The sequence below is a fragment of the Schistocerca serialis genome, chromosome 3, assembly GCF_023864345.2.
Source record: "Schistocerca serialis cubense isolate TAMUIC-IGC-003099 chromosome 3, iqSchSeri2.2, whole genome shotgun sequence".
NCBI classification, from domain to species: Eukaryota; Metazoa; Arthropoda; class Insecta; order Orthoptera; family Acrididae; genus Schistocerca; species Schistocerca serialis.
In genome coordinates, this window is record NC_064640.1 from 635286359 (window position 1) to 635309044 (window position 22686).

General features: G+C 40.8%; 1 long non-coding RNA gene across 1 annotated transcript; it reads left to right on the forward strand.

Annotated features, from left to right (window-relative positions):
* Positions 1-78: 78 nt before the first annotated feature.
* On the forward strand, positions 79-22143 carry LOC126470519 (uncharacterized). The gene is made up of 3 exons (XR_007586228.1): positions 79-470; positions 2658-2767; positions 16766-22143. It is a non-coding gene; the product is annotated as an uncharacterized LOC126470519 (long non-coding RNA).
* Positions 22144-22686: the final 543 nt, after the last annotated feature.

Below are 22686 nucleotides of genomic sequence, written 5' to 3' on the forward strand. Positions count from 1 at the left end.
AGCGGCGCAGGCTCGATCGACTGGGAGCGAGGCGATAAATAGCCGAGCGCCGCCGCCGCACCCCAGTCATCGCAAACCTCCTTCCTCAGTTCGTACCCTCCAGCTGTTCCCGCGACAGCAGTCATTGCAAGCCTTCTTCCTCACATCGTACTTTCCTGCTGTTCCCACCGACAGCAGTCACCGCAAACCTCCTTCCTCACACCGTATCCTCTTATTGTTCCCGCCGACAGCAGGCATTGCAAACCACTCCTCACATCATACGCTGAGGTGTTCCCGCCGACAGCTCTCGCACGGCACTCACCAAATTCCTTCTCCCAAGTATCACAGAAAGCCACCACACACACCCATGTAGCGTAAGCCCTTGCCAGATTATTCGCACACCACCACCACCACAGCTGTTCGTGCAGGCGAGCTGACAAGGTCGGCTCAGCTTTGACCGTGATGACTCCTCGGACCAGACAACGCCTCGTGTAAGTAGCTCACTTCTGTATGTCAATCAGTATTTCACACTGTGTGAAATAATGAGTAACGAGATCCTGGCTTTCTGTCTAAATATCTGCGCTAATATTTCGAGACATTTCACTGAGTTTTACACTCGTTAATCTCTTACGAAATTAGAAGATTATAACATTTACTGAAATGTGAAATATCAGCGTTCTTACAAGATTAGAAACCCGAAAACTCTTTTTTAAGTGAATTATGAGTCCAAAGTCGCCTGAAGTCACTACAGAAGATTTACCAGACTTACTGTACAACATGTTTTTTTCTTAGATGATTGTGGCCGAGATTTTTTGAGAGAAATATGTTTTAATCCGCATTGCTTAGAAAATAGTGAGAATTGTAATAAACGAAGTCAATTTCAGAATATCAACTGGGAGGATGGAAGTAAACTATGTAGATGTAGTTGAATAGAGCTCTCAGAACTAATTCTGTTTTCTGGAATGGTGATATTTATGGTAAGTTTCGCCGATTTGATAACGTAATTATAAAATATTCCCTTACTATTGAACTGAACAACTCTTAGGGAAATAAACTAAAACCTTGGAAAGGTACATATGTGTTTAAAATACTTTCTTAGGCGCTTTACTGATAAGCTTGTCCCCTACATTTAATTTTTTGGACATATGTTTGTTTGCCACTTTACTGGAAAAAATCAAATTAAAAGTAATCTCGAGCCTCGGAAATCTTACAGATAAAATATAGTTATCTTTGAGAGTTCTGTTTAGCGATAATATGTATAATCTTGAAATTTCAAATGTTAAACGTTACATCGATTTTTCCAGTTTCTAGCGCATACCAGCAATGTTAGGTTCAACATTATGTTCCTGCTTAAATGTTGACATAAAATGCATTACATACAAAAAAAGAGACAAAATCTTGGATGGCTTTCTTCGAAAGAAAGCTCTATTACGATAGGTTTGGACACCTTTAAGAAGAGCAGGATTTATGTTTCTGCACATCTCACGGTAAGATTAACTTATTTCTTGATATCTGATGTCTTTTCATGCCGTATTGTCTACTGTTGCTGCATACATTATTAATAACTGTTACTTATAAAATGTTTACTGTATTACAAGACTTTTTTTATCGGTATAAGATGATGACTCAAGTGCATCAACTAATTCGTCTGTTTTATCTTAGCAGAATAATTTGATGTGGTCTGCCAAGGTGTGACAGAAGCTAACAATATAATCACGTTAATCAGCATAGTATAATTGTATGTCTTACACAGATCTGCACTTTTACGATTTCCTCTTGTCTATGATTCCGTCTCTGCAGTCTTTTAAAGAAGGTAAATATTTGAAGGTCACTACAAAAGTGAATGAGGCAGTGTACGTATGCTGCACTACTGAAAATAGTCCTTGAACTGCACATATCTGTTACGCAAGGTTAAAAAAAAGTAGGTTATTTAAGACTTCCTTTCATGACATCTTGTTAATTGCCAGTGGGCTGAAAAATCATGGATATTGTTTATTTTGTATGTATGTATTCTACAAAGTTATCTTCCATAACTCAGGAAAACAGGAAAGACACAAACACTGACAGCTGTGAGGTGTGATGAGCTACTGTTATCGATCGGTGTGTTATTTTGACCCAAGAAGTTACGTAGGAGGGAGCGATTTTAAGGGCATGCATACATATCACTGCTAATATCTGTGACCTATCAGTTAATAAATCTCAAAACACAGTAATGGCTACATTAGCCCCTTCCCCTGAGATACACGTGAGCACATTCACTACCACCTCCCTCCCTTCCTCCTCTCCCACCCCACCCCCAAATCACGATCCGCCGCAGACCCTTCCACTCCCCCCCTCCCACAGCCTTCCGCCCTCAAACACAAACACACACACACACACACACACACACACACACATAATGTAGAGCCAGGGAAAGAAAAAAGCAGTGAACAGATTACATGACATGAGCTGCTGAGCTAAATAGCTTTTAAACTTCGATTCTGACAGTACCTCCCACTCCCACACGAAACTAGAAAAACGTTGTTGGTGTGCAGCATAACAGAACTGCAAATGTCATTTTACACTGTTACTGATCCACACTGCGTTCGGAAAAAAAACTTTTCAAAATATTCAGTTCCGAGAATATCTTTTTGCTTGCTTAATTGTGATGCGTAAGTTGCATTTTTTGTGTGTTGCAGATCTAACGGACATAAGAGCTATAGCTGACACATCTCCAGCTTCTTACATCGTGCCCTGCTCGAAGCCCTCATAATGGAAATTAATGCCTCAATCGCCAACATCCACCACGGTAACTGATTTATATGTCTAAATGAAGTGGAAATAATTCTTGTCTAGATATTTCCGTCAGATTACGGGCAAATATAAAATTTTACAGCTGCAGCCATGGACGATGTAAGCGGGGATCTGAGTGGCAACCTGCCCTTGATATATTACTATGTAGTATGTACAAGGTTTGCCCCTCCGCCTATTGAAAATATCGATGGCAGGCAATGCAAACCTCCGGACTCCATTTTGCTAAATTTTACAGGGGAAGCAAAACCGGTATCTTAAAAAATACATAAAGTGATAGAGACAAAGTGTGTAACTGTGATGTAGAAGCCCAGTTACTGACGGATTATAGAAATCCATGTACTTTCAAATATATTTTTGATGGTGGAATTACTGGTTACTGGAATTACAATGTTTTCACAGACAGATGGAGTTACGAGGTTTTCACTGCCTACCATCGATATATTTCTTGGATAGCGTTTGAGGTTGCGGAACCAATATCTGACTCTGCAGAAAATCTCGTCTCTCCTTCCCAAGTCTGGAGGGATCATAAGAATGTAAAAGTAGTCCCGCTTAGTGTTGAGTGTGCTGTTCACTGTGCAGCACACCTACGCAAAAAACATAAACAGTTCAAATCACACCACAGAAATTAATAAAGAGTCTGTTGATGGAAAGAAGAAAACCATATTCGACATGGGAGAGTTAAACTGTGAAGACATGTCATTTTTCATCTAATACATCAAAATTAAATCTACAAATGATGGCCTTGCTTTACTATCAAGCTCAACTGCACTGAAATAGTTTACCTCATCTAATTTTTAAGCGTATCAGTCATCGAACTAGGAAATAAATTCTATTAAAATTCAGGGAATTTTCGAAGTCAGTGTCTCTTATTATGCGGGCTGTGCCAAGGGGGGGAAGGGGAAGGAGTGGTGTGTAGCCAATAAAGCGTTGTGTTCCGGGAGCAGTTGGAGTGGGGGGGGGGGCGGAAGGCACCAATAAAATATCGTGGGTCGGGCGTCAGTTACGTTAGCTACACCACTGCTCTGGCCACCCAAGTCGTTACTAGCAAAGAAGTTAGTGACTGGTTCAGGGTTCTGACTCTCTCCTGCAAGCTAGAATGGAGCGGTTCAATTGTTAACGAAGTGACTCCACCTCGCGACCTCGGCAGTTGAGCTGTGGTCGACTTAGAACATAATTAATTACTTAAATTTAGTAACGTTAGCTATTAAACGTAGCAATACCAACGTATTTTCCGTAATGCCCATTACCAAGGAGGCTGGGAGGGGCTTAGTTCACGCCCACCAAAAAAATGTTGAAAAAAGAGTTCGTTATTGGCTGTTGACTTATACCAACAGCACACTTTTTTAAAGACGCACTGATGTGTAAGGGGAGACCATAAACTAAAAATATATTTTAGAACGCTCTTAGCAACATCAACACACTTTCAGTAACGTGTACTACCAACAGGGAGGTACTTTATGCCCACTATAAAAAATTTTAAAAATGCAAATTTCGTATTTTGTTGTTGATTTTTACTCGGAACATGCTATTTAAGGAGATACTGATGTGTAACTGAGATCCTAAAGCTGAAAATATTGAATGTGACATCCACTGGGGAAATGATATTTAATCCTAGGACATAAATTTTTGAGTTCGCTTTAAATGACGAATTTAAAAGAAAATATGGAGTCTACTAAAAGAGTTAATTAAGAACCATAAATATATTTTTTCAAAATCTTAAAATATAAAGTAACTCACGAAATTACAATATTTTCAAACGGTGAGCGTAAAGTACCAGCCGGCCAAAGTGGCCGAGCAGTTCTAGGCGCTACAGTCTGGAACCACATGATCGCTACGGTCGCAGGTTGGAATCCTGCCTCGGACATGGATGTGTGTGACGTCCTTAGGCTAGTTAGGTTTAAGTAGTTCTAAGTTCTAGGGGACTGATGACCTCAGAAGTTAAGTCCCATAGAGCTCAGAGCCATAAAGAGCCATTCCCTCCCTCCCCCCTCCCCACCCCTCCACACACACACCCACCCTGCAAACCGTTGGTGTTGCGAGGGTTAACATCTGTATGTAAAAAGATGTGAAAAGACTAAAAAAATACAAACTGTGGTCAACGGAAAAATAATTCAAACAGTAAACTCATGTCTTAACATTAAAGTTTTTGACAAAGGAATGCATGTATGTGATGAGACTTTTTACCTTCTTTTCAGTGCTTCTTTGACATTTATTGTGGGTCAGTCCATATAAAATCAACGAATGGTGTGGATCTTCACATTTAATATTTCGATAATGTTTTGTACACTGATAGCAGTAGTTCTCTGCAAGAAAAATCGCAAATTAAGTTTTTTTGCTCCTTTCATTTCCGAGTCATTAATTTTTTAAATTTCTAAAATTTTGTGATTTTGTCAGGTTTTGAAACCTTAAAACGGTCATATTTCAGAAACTATTTGACTTCCAAACTTAAAATTTCTACCATTTTATCCAGCATCTTGTAAGCTTTTTAATGTGTGCTACTTGACTATTTTCATAAAAAAGCTGAAAATTTCAAAATCAGTATGTTTGTTTGTTTGTTTTGAAAATAAAAGTCATGCCAGTCATACACATGTGCAAATTTCATGATGGTATTCCAATGGGAGCATAGAAACTATTAAGTAAGCATCCAGTGTCTAGTCTGTGGGACTTCGGACTTACTCATAAGATGTGAAGCAAACTTGTTTGGCGAGGAAATGTGTGTATGTGATTTGCCTTTTCACGGCCTTTTCAGCGGCTCTTTGATGTTAATTAACTACCTGTTACTGAATTTCTATTCTAGTCGCATTAACTTTATAAACTGCCAAAAGAAAAAGCATCGTTCCCACTAATAATTATCAATGATAGGTTAGCATGTGTTGATTGGTTGGTTGGTTTTGGGGAAGGAGACCAAACAGCTAGGTCATCGGTCTCATCGGATTAGGGAAGGACGGGGAAGGAAGTCGGCCGTGCCCTTTGAAAGGAACCATCCCGGCATTTGCCTGGAGCGATTTAGGGAAATCACGGAAAACCTAAATCAAGATGGCCGGACGCGGGATTGAACCGTCGTCCTCCCGAATGCGAGTCCAGTGTCTAACCACTGCGCCACCTCGCTCGGTTTAGCATGTGTTGATAACCTGCTTCGTATAAAACTGTTTCTCAGCAGACTCTGGTCAAGTACAGATTTGTGTGATGATAATTAACATTCTCACGGCCAAACCTCATCGCTGATTTATGAAGGGTGTATCAAGTAGGCCATGGGCGAAATTTGAGTCTAATTAAATGGGAACTAAATTGAAAAGTTTACATTTAAAATACATTTGTAGTAACTAGGGCAATTTTCCTATTGAAGTCAAGTGCTTGATGAGACCCATTATTTGATGTGTCACATGGCAGGATGCCATCATGCATTTTTAAGTAATTACTGATAATAATAATTTAGGATAAAGTGCAACATGAAATCGCACTCGTTTCTGTAGCTTTAATCGTACAAAACATTGGTTTATTCTGCTGGAATCGTCTCGCGAGGTGCTAGTGTAATAGGCCTATATACGTTCACTCTGTATCTTACAAGTTTCAGACTTACGACTATACCACATAGTTATAATTTAGTCTTCGTTTAGAAGAGACGCAAGTTTTTGCCATGACGGCTGGATTTCACATCGCTGGGGAAACCAGTGTCTTTTATAAATCAACGTTCGCCGACTGGGCTCATGTATACTGGTAGCCCCACTTGCCTCGTGACGTAGTGCAGCATCCGTTTGAGGCCTCAGCAATGGATAGCCGCGTTACGCCCACGATCTGCTGCGCCGAGCTGACACGCGTGCTCACATACGTCCGGCTGTCTCTGACACGTCGCATACGGCTTAAGAAAATTTTTGTTCAGGCCCAGTAACCTATCAGTTATGCCTATGTTATGATCTGAAGTGTCTATCCGAAAATTTCAGGAGGTAAAATATGCTGCAGGCATTCCACAACTACCAGTTAAGAGTGGCCTGGCATTGCAACTGGTTGCTTACGTTTTTAGTAGCTGCAAATTTTCTCATTCAGTTCGTTACACTGTTCAGTTGTACCTTGAGTTACAATCGTAGTCTTTTTAAAAAGATAGTGAGAAGTTAGTTGTTGACCTCTAGGTCACTTGTCTCTGATACATAACGACTTGTTATAACATTGCCACATTACATTACGAGTAGAGATCCAGCTGTTTGTACACAGCGTTTATATAAGCCTTTCTCTTACCTGCTTCTGTGAATAGCATCTGAGTTTTTATCTATGTTGCGTAGTGTTTTGAGCTTTTCATAAGTGGTTGTGTGTTTTTCGATCATTAGTCGACTTTTTAGAGTCGTGAGAACAAGAAGTAGCGCGACAGCAAAAGCTAGATTGCGTGTAACAACTGCTTACATTAGTGTTATATTCCTTGTTGTATAGACAAATGTTGGGTGAAGATGGACAGGGATTGCGTATGATACGTACGGATGCAACAATCAGTGTCCGGAAGCATTAGGAAGCTGCGCTGGTCACGGTCGACAGGCTTCAGGAAGCTGCAATGGGCTGCAATGGCACTGAGGCACCCGGCACGAAAGCATCGGCTGGGATACCTGATACCGAAGCGCCTTCCGAAACGCTCGACCTGGCCGTCCACATTCGCCTGAGTGTGAATGGCGAAGAGTGGCGAGGTCGCGAATCGTTCGGAACGCATCGTCTGTTGGGAATGGAACCGATCTTCTTGAAAAGTCTGAACAAACACAGCGGGTGGCTTTGCTGGTCAGTGAGAGCTCCTCTCTGTTTTCTTGTTAGGGGTTCTGCTCCAAGATGCTGGTAGCTACTGAGTGCGCTGGATGCATCCGACTCCAAATCGTGGCTCATGATGGCATGAATAACTCCTGCTGCCTGGATTCGGAGGCCGTGCTCAGTCCCTACAGGAAGCTGATTGCGCGGGGTGGAAGCTCTAGTAGCGTTTTGCAGGTCGCTCCCAGAACCGATAGCAGTCGTTTGGATTGGAGCCGAATAGAAAGCTTAAACCAGAGGCTCAGACGATTCTCTGACTATCTTTGACGCAGATCCTCGACCTCCCTTATAAGGCGGAAAACTGTAGGACGCTTCTTAATATACCAGCGTGCAGAATTCACAGGCAGGCGCTATTAAGATGGCAGTGTCTCTTCATCTATTGTCTGCAAGCCACTATACGGTGTGTGGTGGAGGATACTTCTGGTACCACTATCTGCCGCTGTAAACAGTAACGTTCCTACCACACTTCCTCGGGGTTCTCCTGAAATTACTTTTACGTCTGTTGATTCTGTCCCGTTAAGAACGATATGTTGAGTTGTATCTGGAAGGAAGTCTTGAACCCAGTCGCAAATATGGTCCGATACTCGGCAAACTGGTATTTTGTTTCACTAAACTGTAGTGCGGGACGGTGTCAAATGCCTACCTGAAGTCAAAGAACACGGCATTAATCTGAGCGCTGATGTCTACAGTGTTCTGAATCTCGTGGAAGAACAGAGAGAGCTGAGGTTCACAAGATCTCTCTTTGCACAATCGTTGTTTGATTTTACAGAGGAGATTTTCGTCGTCCAAAAATGTCATAACGGGAGCATTGAAGATTTTGCATAACTGTACAACATACTAACGTCAACGATATAGGCCTATAATGATGTAGATCCGTCCTACGACCCGTCTTGAGAACGAGAATAACCTGTGGTTTATCCAATCACTAGGTCCACTTTATTGCTCCAGCGCTCCATAGTAAACTGCAAGGACGGGAGCAAGTTCTTTCGCATAATCTCTGTAGAATTATATGGTGCAGATGCAGATGACTTTCCACTACGAAGCTAATGTAGTTGTATTTGTATTCCGCGACCCCCTATCTTAATATCTGCCTTTATGGCGTTTGTGCTATGATTACAATTTTTCGCAGTAACAGTTTCGGAAGCCCGAATTCGGGCCTTCTCTCTTCTGTTTCGGTGCCAGTATGGTCACTGAGGGACTGAACAGATGATTTTGATCCACTTACTGAGTTTATGTAAGCCAAAACTTCTTAGGGTTTTAACTCAGATCCGTTAACCAATTTTACTTTCAACTTCATTGAACGTTTCCCTTATTACTGTCCTTTCGCTCTTTTCACTTTGCTCACCTTTTACTTGTCGGCTACGTTTGGACTTCGCTTGAACCTATAATGAAGCTACCTAGCTCCATTTTGCTTCGGCAGAAACTTTCTAACACTGCTATTGAACCACGGTGGGTTTTTCCCATCTCCTAAAATCTTGCTCGGATCATAGTTCTGTAATGCGTACTGGACGATGCTTCTGACTTTTATCCATTTGCGCTTTATATCTACGTCCTTAGAACTGAATATTTGATGCTGACTATTCAGGTACTCTGTAGTTTGTTTCCTGACACTCTTTCTGAGCAAAAAGACGCTGACGGGAGAAAATCGCAACATCAAGAAGGAGTTGTGCGACATATACAGAAGTTGGTAGGGCTGTTTCTACACCTGACATATAATTTCCATTCAGATTTTGCGCCAATCGCATAAGAGTAGTGCTAATAGCGCCACTTTGAGGATGCAAATCAGGTTTGCTGTAAGTACACGCCGTAAAGGTCATGAGCGTTAGTTACCTTTCAGACTGGGTGTTGTGAGTTGACGTTTATCAAGAATTCCTTTAAGGCGACGAACACGCCATTGTCAACACCTCACTGAGGTCGTGTAATAGAGATACAAGAAGCTGAATATTCTTTCTGCGATACTGCAGAAAGACGTGGCAGGAATGTAGCCACTGTACGTGATTGCTGATAGCGGTGTTCACGAGAATGTACGGTCGCAAGAAGACCGTGCTGCTGACAGCTACGTAACGCTACCGAGAGGGAAGACCGTCGTGTTCGGCGTATAACTTTAGCTCACTATACCGCATCCTCAGTAGCAGTTGTCACCATAGTGACACAACGAACTGTTACAAATCGGTTATTTCAAGGACAGTCCCGAGGCAGATGCCCTGTAGCGTGCATTCCACTGATCCCAAACCACTGCCATTTGCGACTCCAGCGATGTCAAGAGAGAGCTCATTGCAGGGCAGGCTGGAGATCTGTTGTGTTTCTCGATGAAAGCTGGTTCTGCCTCGGTGCCAGTAAAGGCTGCGTCTTGGTTAGAAGAAAGCCATTTGAGGGCCTGCAACAAACCTATCTGTGTGATAGACGTACTGAACCTACGCCTGAAGTTATGGTCTGGGGTACGATTTCATATGACAGCAGGAACACTCTCGTGGTTATCCCCACGCACCGTGACTGCAAATTTGTAAGTCAGTCTGTTGATGTGGCCTATTGTGCTGCCATTCATGAACATCAGTCCGGGGGGCGTTTTCCAACAGGATAATACGCACCCACATACCGCTGTTGTAACCCAACATGCTCTACAGAGTGTCAACATGTTGCCTTGGCCTACTCGATCACCAGATGTGTCTCCAATCTAGTACGTATTGGACATCATCAGATGCCTACTCCAGCGTCATCCACAAACCGACCGACTAGTGCAACAGTCATGGAACTCCATCCCACTAACTGACATCCGGCACCGTTACAACACAATGCATGCAACATTCTGGCAGTTACACCGGTTATTAATATACCAGCATTTTACATTCTCAATGGCATATCTCGCGCTTACGTTAACCTGTGAGCTTGCAATGTTAATCTCTTAAATATGTCACGTGGGAAAATGTATTCCCGAAATATGTACTCTACATTAATTATTGTTCGGTGTTCCGATTTTTTTGCGTTAGTGTATTTTCCTACCCTTCTTAACATTCCTTTAATCATTGATGCCATCACAGTCTTATGATCACTGAATCCCTCGTTGACGTTAACTACTTCGAAAGGTCGGATCTATTAGTTTGGTTCAAATGGCTCTGCGCACTATGGGACTTAACATCTATGGTCATCAGTCCCCTAGAACTTAGAACTACTTCAACCTAACTAACCTAAGGACATCACACAACACCCAGTCATCGGATCTATTAGTTTCTAGGTGGTCTGAGACATTGACCAGACGCGTTGGTTCTTTAACTACCTGCTCTAAATGATTATCGTACAAGACATTTAGATTAATGTCACAAGAATTCCAGTCTCTGACACCAGTTACGATCGTATGATTCCTCAATTCTAAATCTGGCAAGCTCCTTCTATTATAGTAATTTTATCAGGAAACTATTCTGCACAGCTCTTCCCAGGCGGCCCATAACAGCATCAGATTACCATGTTTGACCCATATGTGGTACTTGAATCACCCAAATAGTTTCAAACTCGGAATACGTCATAATCTCGCTAGATATTATCTAATTTTCTAATGTAATAAATATATCGTCACTAAGGTGACAAACCTATCCTTCCCGTAAATATTTGAATCTGTATTTAGGATTTCGTTGCTATCCATTTCTGGTTTAAACCAACTTGCTGTTTCCAATACTGTCTGGGCACTATTACTTTTAATAGCGATACTAATTCTGGGACCTCAACAGGGATGCTCCTGCAGTTTACCAATTGCATATAAACCTTTAAAATTTCCGATGTGCGAGTACGAACATTCATTGACAATAATGTGCCTGATCTTTCTTCAGTTTCGGCAGACAATTCGCCACTGATCCCAAGGGGGCTTCCTCTAGCTAAATAATTCTTATCTGCAAGCCACACGTACTCTGCTACCCTAGTTGCCTCTTACTGTGTGGGGGTGGGGGGCTAGAATGCTCCACCCCACACATGTACAAATGACGTGTCTTTGTATGTTTCTTGGGATAGAGAAATCCGTCCAAAAGCCTGGTAAATTACATTTTAATTTCAGAGAGGGTAGACTATCAGCCCCATTATTTACAGAGAAAGAGAATTTAATACAGTATTAGTTAACTACAGGAGCGTCCCAAAAACTAGTCTCTCTTATAAACAGTAATAATTCCCACATAGTACAGGGACTAAAAAGCTGGCTGAAACCAGGTGTTAATAGCAGTGAAATTCTAAATTCCAACTGCAATACACACTGATGAGCTAAAACATTATGACCTCTGTCCACCGCGAAATTGAATGACTCTTGGTGGGGTTGTAGACATGCGATGCTTCAAGAAAAGTATATAACTGGAGCGGAGACTAATGGGGAAACATTGTGAGATGACAACAAAAATACTAGAAGTTCATAAATGGCTACCATCAACTGATTTAGTAGGCAGTGCCTTCAAGTAAAATACTGTACCCAGTGGACAAGCAGATTGAACTTATTCAGAAGCTGATGTGCTGGGGTATCAATGTAGCGATGTCGCAGTGTGCAAATGGGGAAATCCACTGACATAAGCGACTTTGACGAGGGCTAGATTTTTATGGCGCCTCAGGTCAAGCATTTTGGAAACGGCAAAGATAGTCTGCTGTTCATATCCTTCTGTGATGATCATATATGGAAAGTGTTTGAAGGATGGTGAAACCATGAATAGGCGACAAAGGATTGAATGTCTACACTTCTTGACAGAATGGGGAATTATTGCGCCCCACCTTTGAAGCCAGAAAAAATACTAATAGAGCCACCAATTCATTATGGTTGATATCTTCTGGTGATTTACTGGAGACTGTCTTCCAACTGTGAATATCATCATCATCTTCTTCTTCTTCTCAATCGTAATCTCCACATTCCTCGTTGTAATCCTCCCCTTATTCTCATTCACCTTTTGCTTTTATAAATGTATCACGTTTTATGTCTTTATCTGTGTCCTTTCGGAATAGCTGTACCAATTGCGGAAAAGCAGGTCTAACGGGGAATTGAAGTGCACCTAAAAGTGTACCAAATTACTCTCAAACTGTTATCAGTTTGCCCCAAAAGTGTGTCATCCTGCTCCAAAGTGTATCAAATTACTCCCAAATGAATCAACTTACCCCTTAAACTGTACCAACGTAGCCGGCCGCGGTGGACGAGCGGTTCTAGGCGCTTCAGTCCGGAACCGCGCGACTGCTACGGTCGCAGGTTCGAATCCTGCCTCGGGCATGGATGTGTGTGATGTCCTTAGGTTAGTTGTGTTTAAGTAGTTCTAAGTTCTAGGGGACTAATGACCTCAGATGTTAAGTCCCATAGTGCTCAGAATCATCATCAATCATTTGTACCAACGTAGCGGGTTGTGTACGTGCATTAGACACCTACAGCTAATGCTTAATGCCTTATACACAAAGCATAATGCCTCTAGACAACAATATTATAATATGTTACAGACAGACCGCAGTTTCTTCCCCCCCCTCTCCCCCCTCCCCAGTAAGTGCCATCCATCTAGTGTTAGAATACTATTAAAGAACCAGTGACACCTGATGCTTAAAGCCTAACTTCAAATATATGAAACTGTGTGCACATACATACCTCTCGTGCAATATTAAAAAAAAAAAAAAAAGACTCCAGGGTCAAAAATATGCATTATTCCATTCCATCAGGAAGGTGTTATACTCAAAAATGTTCTTGATATGAAGCCCACCAATACATTCATTTCTTACAAGAGAGACTCTGCTGATGACGTAACTGAATGTCAGACACTTTGCACTAAACAAATGAGTGGGAGGATGTTTCCTGGAGATGACTGCATATACAGGGTGAGTCACCTAACGTTACCGCTGGATATATTTCGTAAACCACATCAAATACTGACGAACCGATTCCACAGACCGAACGTGAGGAGAGGGGCTAGTGTAATTGTTTAATACAAACCATACAAAAATGCACGGAAGTATGTTTTTCAACACAAACCTACGTTTTTTTAAAAATGAAACCACGTTAGTTTTGTTAGCACATCTGAACATATAAGCAAATACGTAATCAGTGCCGTTTGTTGCATTGTAAAATGTTAATTACATCCGGAGATATTGTAACCTAAAGTTGACGCTTGAAACCTCCGACGTTCAGTTGCGTGTTGTAAGAAACACGGGCCACGGTCGGCGAGCAGCATCTGCAGCGACATGTTTACGATGACGACCGTGTTTACGAGTGTGGCTGTAGTGCACTGTTGTGGTTTGGTCTAGCTGTCGCAGTGTCCGCATGTAGCGCTTGCTGCTATTGTTATTCTGCATTCGTCTCCGCACGCAGACCAACTGTAGTACACCGTGTTACCAGACGTCTGTGATAGTGTAGTGTTGTAGGAACTGTGACCATGGTGTACTCGAACTCTGAAAAGGCGGAGATGATACTCATCTATGGCGAGTGTCGACGAAATGCAGCTGAAGCCTGCAGGGTGTATGCAGAACGGTACCCGGACAGAGAGCATCCAACGTGCCGCACATTGCAAAACATCTACCGCCAACTGTATGCAACAGGTATGGTCGTAGCACGCAAACGGGTCCGTAACAGACTCGTCACAGGAGAAGCGGGTGCAGTTGGTGTGTTAGCTGCTGTTGCCATGAACCCACACATGAGTACACAGGACATTGCAAGAGTCGACGGACTGAGTCAAAGTAGTGTCATGCGCATACTGCATCGTCACCGCTTTCACCCGTTTCATGTGTCGCTATATCAGCAATTACATGGTGATGACTTTAATCATCGAGTGCAATCCTGTCAATGGGCATTAACAGAGAATGCGTTGCAGTTCTACCTGTTTACCGATGAAGCGGGTTTCACAAACCACGGGGCAGTGAATCTACGGAACATGCATTACTGGTCCGTGGACAATCCTCGCAGGCTCAGACAGGTAGAGCGTCAGCGACCGTGGACTGTAAATGTATGGTGCGGAATCATTGGCGACCACCTCATTGGTTCTCACTTCATTGCAGGGGCCCGAACAGCTGCAACATACATCGCGTTTCTACAGAATGATCTGCCAACGTTGCTCGAAAATGTCCCACCGGAAACGCATTGACGTATGTGGTATCAGTATGATGGTGCACCTGTGCATTCCGCAATTAACACTAGGCTGACCCTTGACAGGATGTTCGACGGGCGTTTCACAGGACGTGGAGAACGCATAAATTGGTCAGCCCGTTCTCCTGATCTTACACCTCTGGACTTCTTTCTGTGGGGTACGTTAAAGGAGAATGTGTACCGTGATGTGCCTACAACCCCAGAGGATATGAAACAACGTATTGTGGCAGCCTGCGGTGACATTACACCAGATGCACTGCGGCGTGTACGACATTCATTACGCCAGAGATTGCAATTGTGTGCAGCAAATGATGGCCACCACATTGAACATCTATTGGCCTGACATGTCGGGACACACTCTATTCCACACCGTAATTGAAAACGGAAACCACGTGTGTACGTGTACCTCACCCCTCATGCTAATGTACATGTGCGTCAGTGAAAGACCAATAAAAAGGTGTTAGCATGTGGACGTAATGTGCTGTTCCAGTCTCTTCTGTACCTAAGGTTCATCACCGTTCCCTTTGGATCCCTACGTAATTCGGTGCTCTCCGATACACACGATCGAACAGCGGAGGAGTGGTACTCAAGCGTCAACTTTAGGTTACAATATCTCCGGATGTAATTAACATTTTACAGTGCAACAAACGTCACTGATTACGTATTTGTTTATATGTTCAGATGTGCTAACAAAACTAACGGGGTTCCATTTAAAAAAACGTAGGTTTGTGTTAAAAAACATACTTCCGTGCATTTTTTTATGGTTTGTATTAACCAATTACACTAGCCCCTCTCCTCACGTTCGGTCTGTGGAATCGACTCGTCAGTATTTGATGTGGTTTACGAAATATATCCAGCGGTAATATTAGGTGACTCACCCTGTATATGTGCTACAGTCTCCTAGTGTGGGCATACTAGATTGACTGTCCCATGCAATATGAAAGCCATTTTACTTTCATTTTCCTTTAATTTCCCATCGCTTTTAGACTGAGCCATGTGTGCTGTCATGTCATAGAGGAGGACTTATCTCAACCAGATCAAATGGTTCAAATGGCTTTGAGTACTATGGGACTTAACATCTGAGGTCACCAGTCCCCTAGAACGTAGAACTACTTAAACCTAACTAACCTAAGGACATCACACACATCCATGCCTGAGGCAGGATTCGAACCTGCGACCGTAGCGGTCGCGCGGTTCCAGACTGTAGCGCCTAGAACTGCTCGGCCACCCCGGAAGGCTCAACCAGATCCAAGTGGCCCAGTGGTGTGACAGAAGGGAATGGAGAAGTAAAAAAGTATTGTGGTAAGGTAGAAGGTTCTATGAAATATCTGTCAAACATAAATTATCCTAATTAAGATGAGGAGGGTGACAGCAGGGTAATATGTATCAGTGATAAGGATGATTAATTATAGCAATGAGGAAAAGGATTGTCCTGACTGGCTAATAAATTATAGCGATAAAGATGAGGAACCCAGATGCCTCAGCCAATATGAGAAAATACCACCATTTATGCGTTACCCGATTGGCCTAGATGAATGGCGGAGACGGGAGGGATGACACTGAAAGTAACAGGTGGGGGAGAGTGTAGTAAATCATTGAGCTCGAATTCTTTTTGCTCCAATACAGCTGTGGCCTCAGTGCTAAATAATGCAAATAGCTGTACGTCTTCTGCACTATAAGCCCCACGACACAGATCGTTGCGACTCCACGACCTTCAGAAGGTGTCTGATGACGTCACGACCTGACTATTGCGTAGATATGTATAAACAGTTCGACTTGCTGAACCTGTTTAGATTTGAAACAAGTATCTGAGTGTTTATAGCCTCTGATGATGTCTCCAGTGTTAGGAGAAGAACCACTGGGCACAGAAATGTGTCGATGCAGCGAAAATTATCAAGGATAGCTTTTAATTTTCTAAAATTACTTTCCAGTTTTTGAGACACTTAGCTTTCGTGATACTTTTTCTCTGAAAGTTGGCTGAGAAATTTGGAAATTGAAGTCTGTAAAAATATAAATGCATTTAGTAATGTGTTATTTGGTGGCTGTGGGGGTGGGGCTTAGTTACAAATCCCCCTACTCATGACATTATTTCATAGTTATTCCACCGTCTCTAACAAAAAGTTTGTCGTATTTCAGCCACAGGGGGGAGGCTGGAGAGGTGACGCTGAGCTACAGGGCGTGTGGCGGCGGTGGTGGCAGCGACGTAGCAGCCGGCAGCCAGCAGCCACAGGAGCCGCCGCTGCACGCCGTCCTCATTCGTTGTTTTGTCCCAGAGCTGTACATACAATCTGACACTCACAACGGCAACAACTCTAGTGTTAAATAAATACCTCTTACCTGCCATAAGTAAGCTTATTCACGTAGACTAAACTTGCGTTCTTGCTGTCAACACTGCTGTGTGCTTTATTGGAATTTTTTATCAATGTTGTTGGTGGTGTTAATTGGTGTTTTTTCAATGTCCATGTGCATTTCGTGTAAATATTGTTTACTTAAATCAGTGTAATGAAGAAACAAATGACGGTAACGAATTTGCTCAACGAGCGGCTCTCCGACTCAGTGCGCCGTCGACGATTCCTCTACCGAAGACTCGAGGGGCGGCATTCAGCTCGTCGTGACATCCGGAGTCCCTGTTTCTGTGTGCCGGCAGAACTACACCCCTCTTCGGCCTCTCTCTTTCTCTTTTTAGTGAGCGCTAATTAGCAGTTAATGACAATGACTTTCTCCAATTTCTCACATAACAATTTCGCTAAATAGTTTAGTACCACTGATAACCTTACAGAGTCATAAATGCTACCCACACGTCCTCACTTTTCCTCTACTCTATGCTATGGCTTTTTGTTGACTGCTTGATTTCGCCCTCTTTTTCTGCTGTCGCATTTCAGAGCTTCGCTTACGAGGTGTGCCGGCCACACCCCATTTCCGGCCAAAGCGAGACGTTGTGAACACCAACAGGATTACCTTGCTATAAAGTTCATTACATCCTTTCTGTCCATCAGTTGGGCTCATATGTATCAGTATTAAAGCGTCAGATATGTTGAAACACCTTTGATAACAACACAGGCTGTGTCAGTGCTATCGTTACCAAAGTTAGTTTTTAAGATTAGTGATAAGTCTATTCTCAGGCATTTTAATGTAATATTCGGCCATGTGATTGTCATCGGTTTATTTGTAGTTAGGTTATGGTGTTAGGAATAGTCCAAAAATTAAATATTTATCCTCCAAATGAGCAGCATTCACAATTAGAGGTGCCTACTCCTACGGAACTCTGTCGCGTCGTTTCACCCATCGTCACTCATCTCCTCTCCGATTCATCACCACGCTTTTCTTTTTTTTCCGTGGGTAGTCACGAGCGGCGCTGTTCGCCAGCTGGTGAACGTTGTGTGCGCTCTGCCTATTGTTCTGCCCGCAGTAGTCAAGTAGTCACCAGTGTCATTATCATTCAGCGAGTCAAATAAGTTATGTCCTTCTCCCTTCTCTTATCATATGTACATCTCGTTCCCGATCCTTCACGAAGTCTTCCATTTCGTAATAGCTGCGGCACGTGCTGCTCGTGACATGAAGACTGTTCTGTGACTGTATCTCTATAACCAACTGTACCACGCAACTGCAACATTTCATCCACCTCAGTCTTTAGACAGCCACGACAGCAGCAGTTGTTCCCAATTGTAAATAGTTTCCCGTTCCACATCCATAGTAGCTGACAATTCTGCCCTTCAGATCTCGCGTTGACCGAGTTGTCACTTATTGTGGAATTTCAGAGAATTTTATTTATATGAGGCGAAATCAGTTTGTGTGTCTTATTGATGTAAAAAACGATGTTAGTGGCACTCCAGAATGTCGCTTTTGCCTGAGTTTCTTACACGGTTTGCAATCTTTTCACGCTGAATAATGAGCTCTTTCAGTTCTTACACATTTTTAGGATATTATGTAGCTGAGGTTACTTGAGCAGCTTAGTGACGAAATCCATAATTTTATTTATGCATTCCTAGTGCTTGTGCAGTAAGTGTAGAGTAAAAGAAGTTTTCGGGTAAGAAATCCACCTTCAGTCATAAAACAGGCCCATAAGTATGACTGAAGGTGGCTATCTCACACCAAAACTTCTTTTTGTAAAAACCCATGTTCGTTTTCCCCAAAAATAGGTTGACTTTGATACTGCCATAATATTTTTAATGCTCCAAACGATTGATGATGTTTAATTATAGTGTTCATTTTTCCTTTTGTCGATTCCCTTGTTTGAGTACTAAAACTTAAATCCAACCATAAGAAACTGAATTATGCGTTCCACTATCGCGACCTCTTCATAAACCGACTGCCAAATTATACGTTATGGCTTGTTTTCATATGTCTTCCACAACCACGAAGTTTTCAGACTTCCATGCTGATACTTAGGCGACTGTTGCTTTGTGTAATCTCTTACACTTACAGCGCCTGTGTTCATGCGTCGAGTGCTTACAGATCCAGGGCATTAAAGTACAAATCACTGGACTTCGTCTCTTGCGTTCATAGTAATCAACCATAGTCTCAATTTCAGTTCAAAATTCCCTGTTGTTGGATCTTTGGCCGCAAGGCTTCATTTTACTTGGGTTGGGCAAGCACTGTCCGCTTCTTTCATCTACAGCAAAATTTTATTTCCTACATATCCTCTGTTCGCATTTCATTAAATGTCTGTTTATGTTGTACATGTTTTATATAAAATAACAGATGTTTATTTTGACGGCAGTAAGTCATGCTTCACTTAATATAGTATTTGCCCTTAGTTAGGAATAGCTGTAAATCTAAATGCGACAGCTGGAAATTCACACAGAACTCAAATGCCGTTCTTACGTCCACTGACCACCCTGACATCGCACGCGGTGACTCCGGTATTGTGCTTATGCACAGTTTAATTTTACGCACACACCATCTGTTTGTGATAAGCTATAAGTCATTTCTTCCTTCCCTTGCCCACTGTAGAAAAGGTGTATTGCTAGTTCGTAACGAGACTTGCGATGATTGCATTGCGTTATTTTTTGACTGACAGGGTAACAAAACCTTAGCTGCAAGCTTCAAGCCTGTTAATCGCCAGTGACAATGAGTGACAATGTGTTTTTTTTTAATGTCTCCTTTCAAATCTGCTTTGAAAACGGTGCTCGTTATATTTAAATGTTGTTTGTGTTTTTATTATCTAGAGGTATGAAATCTAAATTTCCGAAATATAAACGGCACACCTTTATGTATAACTGACTTTCATTTATTGTAATGTTGTTTTGAACATGAATAGTAAGAAAATTTCCAAAATTTGGTTCTTAAAACTAATTACTTTTTGACACTCAGTAGGAGATTGTTTCACAAACTGACAAGGGATTACGTTTTTCTTGATTAATAATTTGATTAATTTTTCATCTCATGCAAGAAGATGGGTGCAGATTTTAATTGCAAGTAGTTCAAGTGATAGTTCCTTATTACTGTGGCAGAGACGGTTAAGTATGAGGAAAAGCTGTCACTGTCTTGTGTGACACTTATTTTAACATTAATCAGATCTAATTAGTTGCATATATATCTTTTTACTGCTTACTACATAGTTGAATAGCTCTTTGAATTCTAATTCGCAGTTAGAGAACATTTTTTGTCGTTGTTGCTAGTAGAATGGTAGAATCTCATTGCTTTACAGTAACACATGGTGAGACTGTTATGTTTATCTCTCGAGTACATTAGTATAAATTGACATAGCTGTATGTCTGGTCACAAATAAAGTTACTTACTTTGTCATTAATTTGTGTTTGATGTAGTAAATAATGTTTAAAGCACTAAACCTTGTTAAATCCAAAACAATCTCCTGCCACTACCCTTTGTTAAGGAGAATACGTATATCTAAACAATTATCTGGAGGCCATTTATTATTTAGTGATGTAATATATGTGTAAAAACTATGAACCGAAAATTACGACGATTTTGTAAATAGCATGAAAAATATTGATGAAAAATAGTGAGTAATGAACGATCGGTATTTAGTTTATAGGAACAGAAAACAGATAGCTACAGTCTTCTACTTGAAAATAGTTAAGGTGGTATTCTTGGGACAATTACTAACGAAATTATTTTGATAAAAATTTAAGGAGACAAAGCAGTAACTTTTCCGTGAGAGCAAAGTTGAAGTTTAAGGTGTTTTTCCTAGTATGGTAGTTATTCATCATTTTAAACTGAACCTGATTTAAACTAACATTTAGTTTCCTTAGATTGAATAACTGAATCTTATGTGTATCATGTTTCATCATACTTGGAGTTCAGTTTGTTATACTAATATTAATCAATCAAAATTTTAGTTGGCTTAATACAATATGAGTTTATGCAACATCCCATTGGACCTAATAGAGATATGCTTGTAGTGAAAAACTTAGTTTGTAATTAACTTAGTGAGAAATCTATTTTATTTATATTCACATTTTCTATTTTAAAAATTATTTAAATTGATTCAGTACATAACTGCATAAATTGCCATCTGTTCCTTTGTGAAAACATGATTTCACTGAGCAAGTCTACGTTGTTTAAATAGTTGTTAGATTTGTCTACTGTGATATTATGTACTTACTATCCTGTTTATCTGTGCATATGTGGTTACAGTTATTACAGATGTGTTCTTTGTTATATGTGGCAAAATAACTGTACTTGTAATTGATAATCTTTCTCTTAATATTATTTCTGTACATTTATTTTATTGTTTATGCCAGAGTTTAGATATATTTTGAAAACAAATGTGGTTACAGTATATATATTTGCTCTCTGTAGTATGTACCAAAAATAATTGTGTAGTTATTAGGCAAGAAATATTGGGAAAAACGTTATGGTTTGTGTTATTTTGTCATGTGTAACATGAACAAAAAACTATGTAGTTATTAGGCCAGATATATTGGAAAAATATTGTGGTTACATTTATTTTGCCCTTTGTAGTAGGTATCAAAATAACAGTTCTTTTAACGGATAAGCTTTCCTTTCACATTCCACGTTCTTCCTGTATATTTGTTTGTGCCTGATTTTATATATATATATATATATATATATATATATATATATATATATATATATATATATATGTGTGTGTGTGTGTGTGTGAAATATGTAATTGTCTCTATCATTATTGTGTAGTTATTGGGCAAGAAATATTGGAAAAATTGGGTGGTTACAGTCACTATATTTGTTCTCCATAAAAGATACCAAAATAACTGTGTCGCTATTGGACAAGAAACATTTGAAAAAGTATGTGGTTATAGTCAATATATTTCTTCTCGGTAGAATGTAGCCTAATAATTATGTAGTTATTGCGCAACAAATGTTGGAAAAAACATCGTGGTTAAAGCTGTTTTGCTCTACTCTCTGTGGTATTTACCACAATAACTGTACTCTTAATAGGTAATCTGTCCTTTGGCTTTCATCCCATAACTTTGTTTAATTGATTGTACCTGAGTTCATGTGTGTGTGTGTGTGTGTGTGTGTGTGTGTGTGTGTGTGTGTGTGTGTGTGTGTGTGTGTATGTGTGTCTGTATTGTCGTTATTGTGTAGTCATTAGACAAGAAATATTGGAAGAAAGGATGTAGTTACAGTAGGTATAATTTCTCTCTGTAAAATGTACCAAAACAACTCTGTAGTTATGGGGTAAGAAACATTAAAAGAAATAAGTGGTTACAGTCATTCTATTGGTTCTCTGTCAAATGTGTCAAAATATCTATGTAATTATTGGTCAAGAAATATTGGAAAAATATGTGGTTACGTTATTTCCTCTCTGTAAAATGCAACTAAGTAAGTGTGTAGTTATTAGACAAGAAACATCACTAAAACATTGTGGTTACAGTTATTTCTGTCTCTTTTTTTCTGTACTAAAACATCTGTGTTTTTAAAGGATAATCTGTCTTTGGTATTCTTCAGATATATTTGTTTCATTGTTTAAACCTGATTTTATTTGTATTTTCGTATGTATGTATGTATGTGTGTGTGTGTGTGTGTGTGTGTGTGTGTGTGTGTGTGTGTGTGTGTGTGTGTGTGTATGTGTCTGTGTGCATGTTTTAAAGAAGCAGACACGTGTT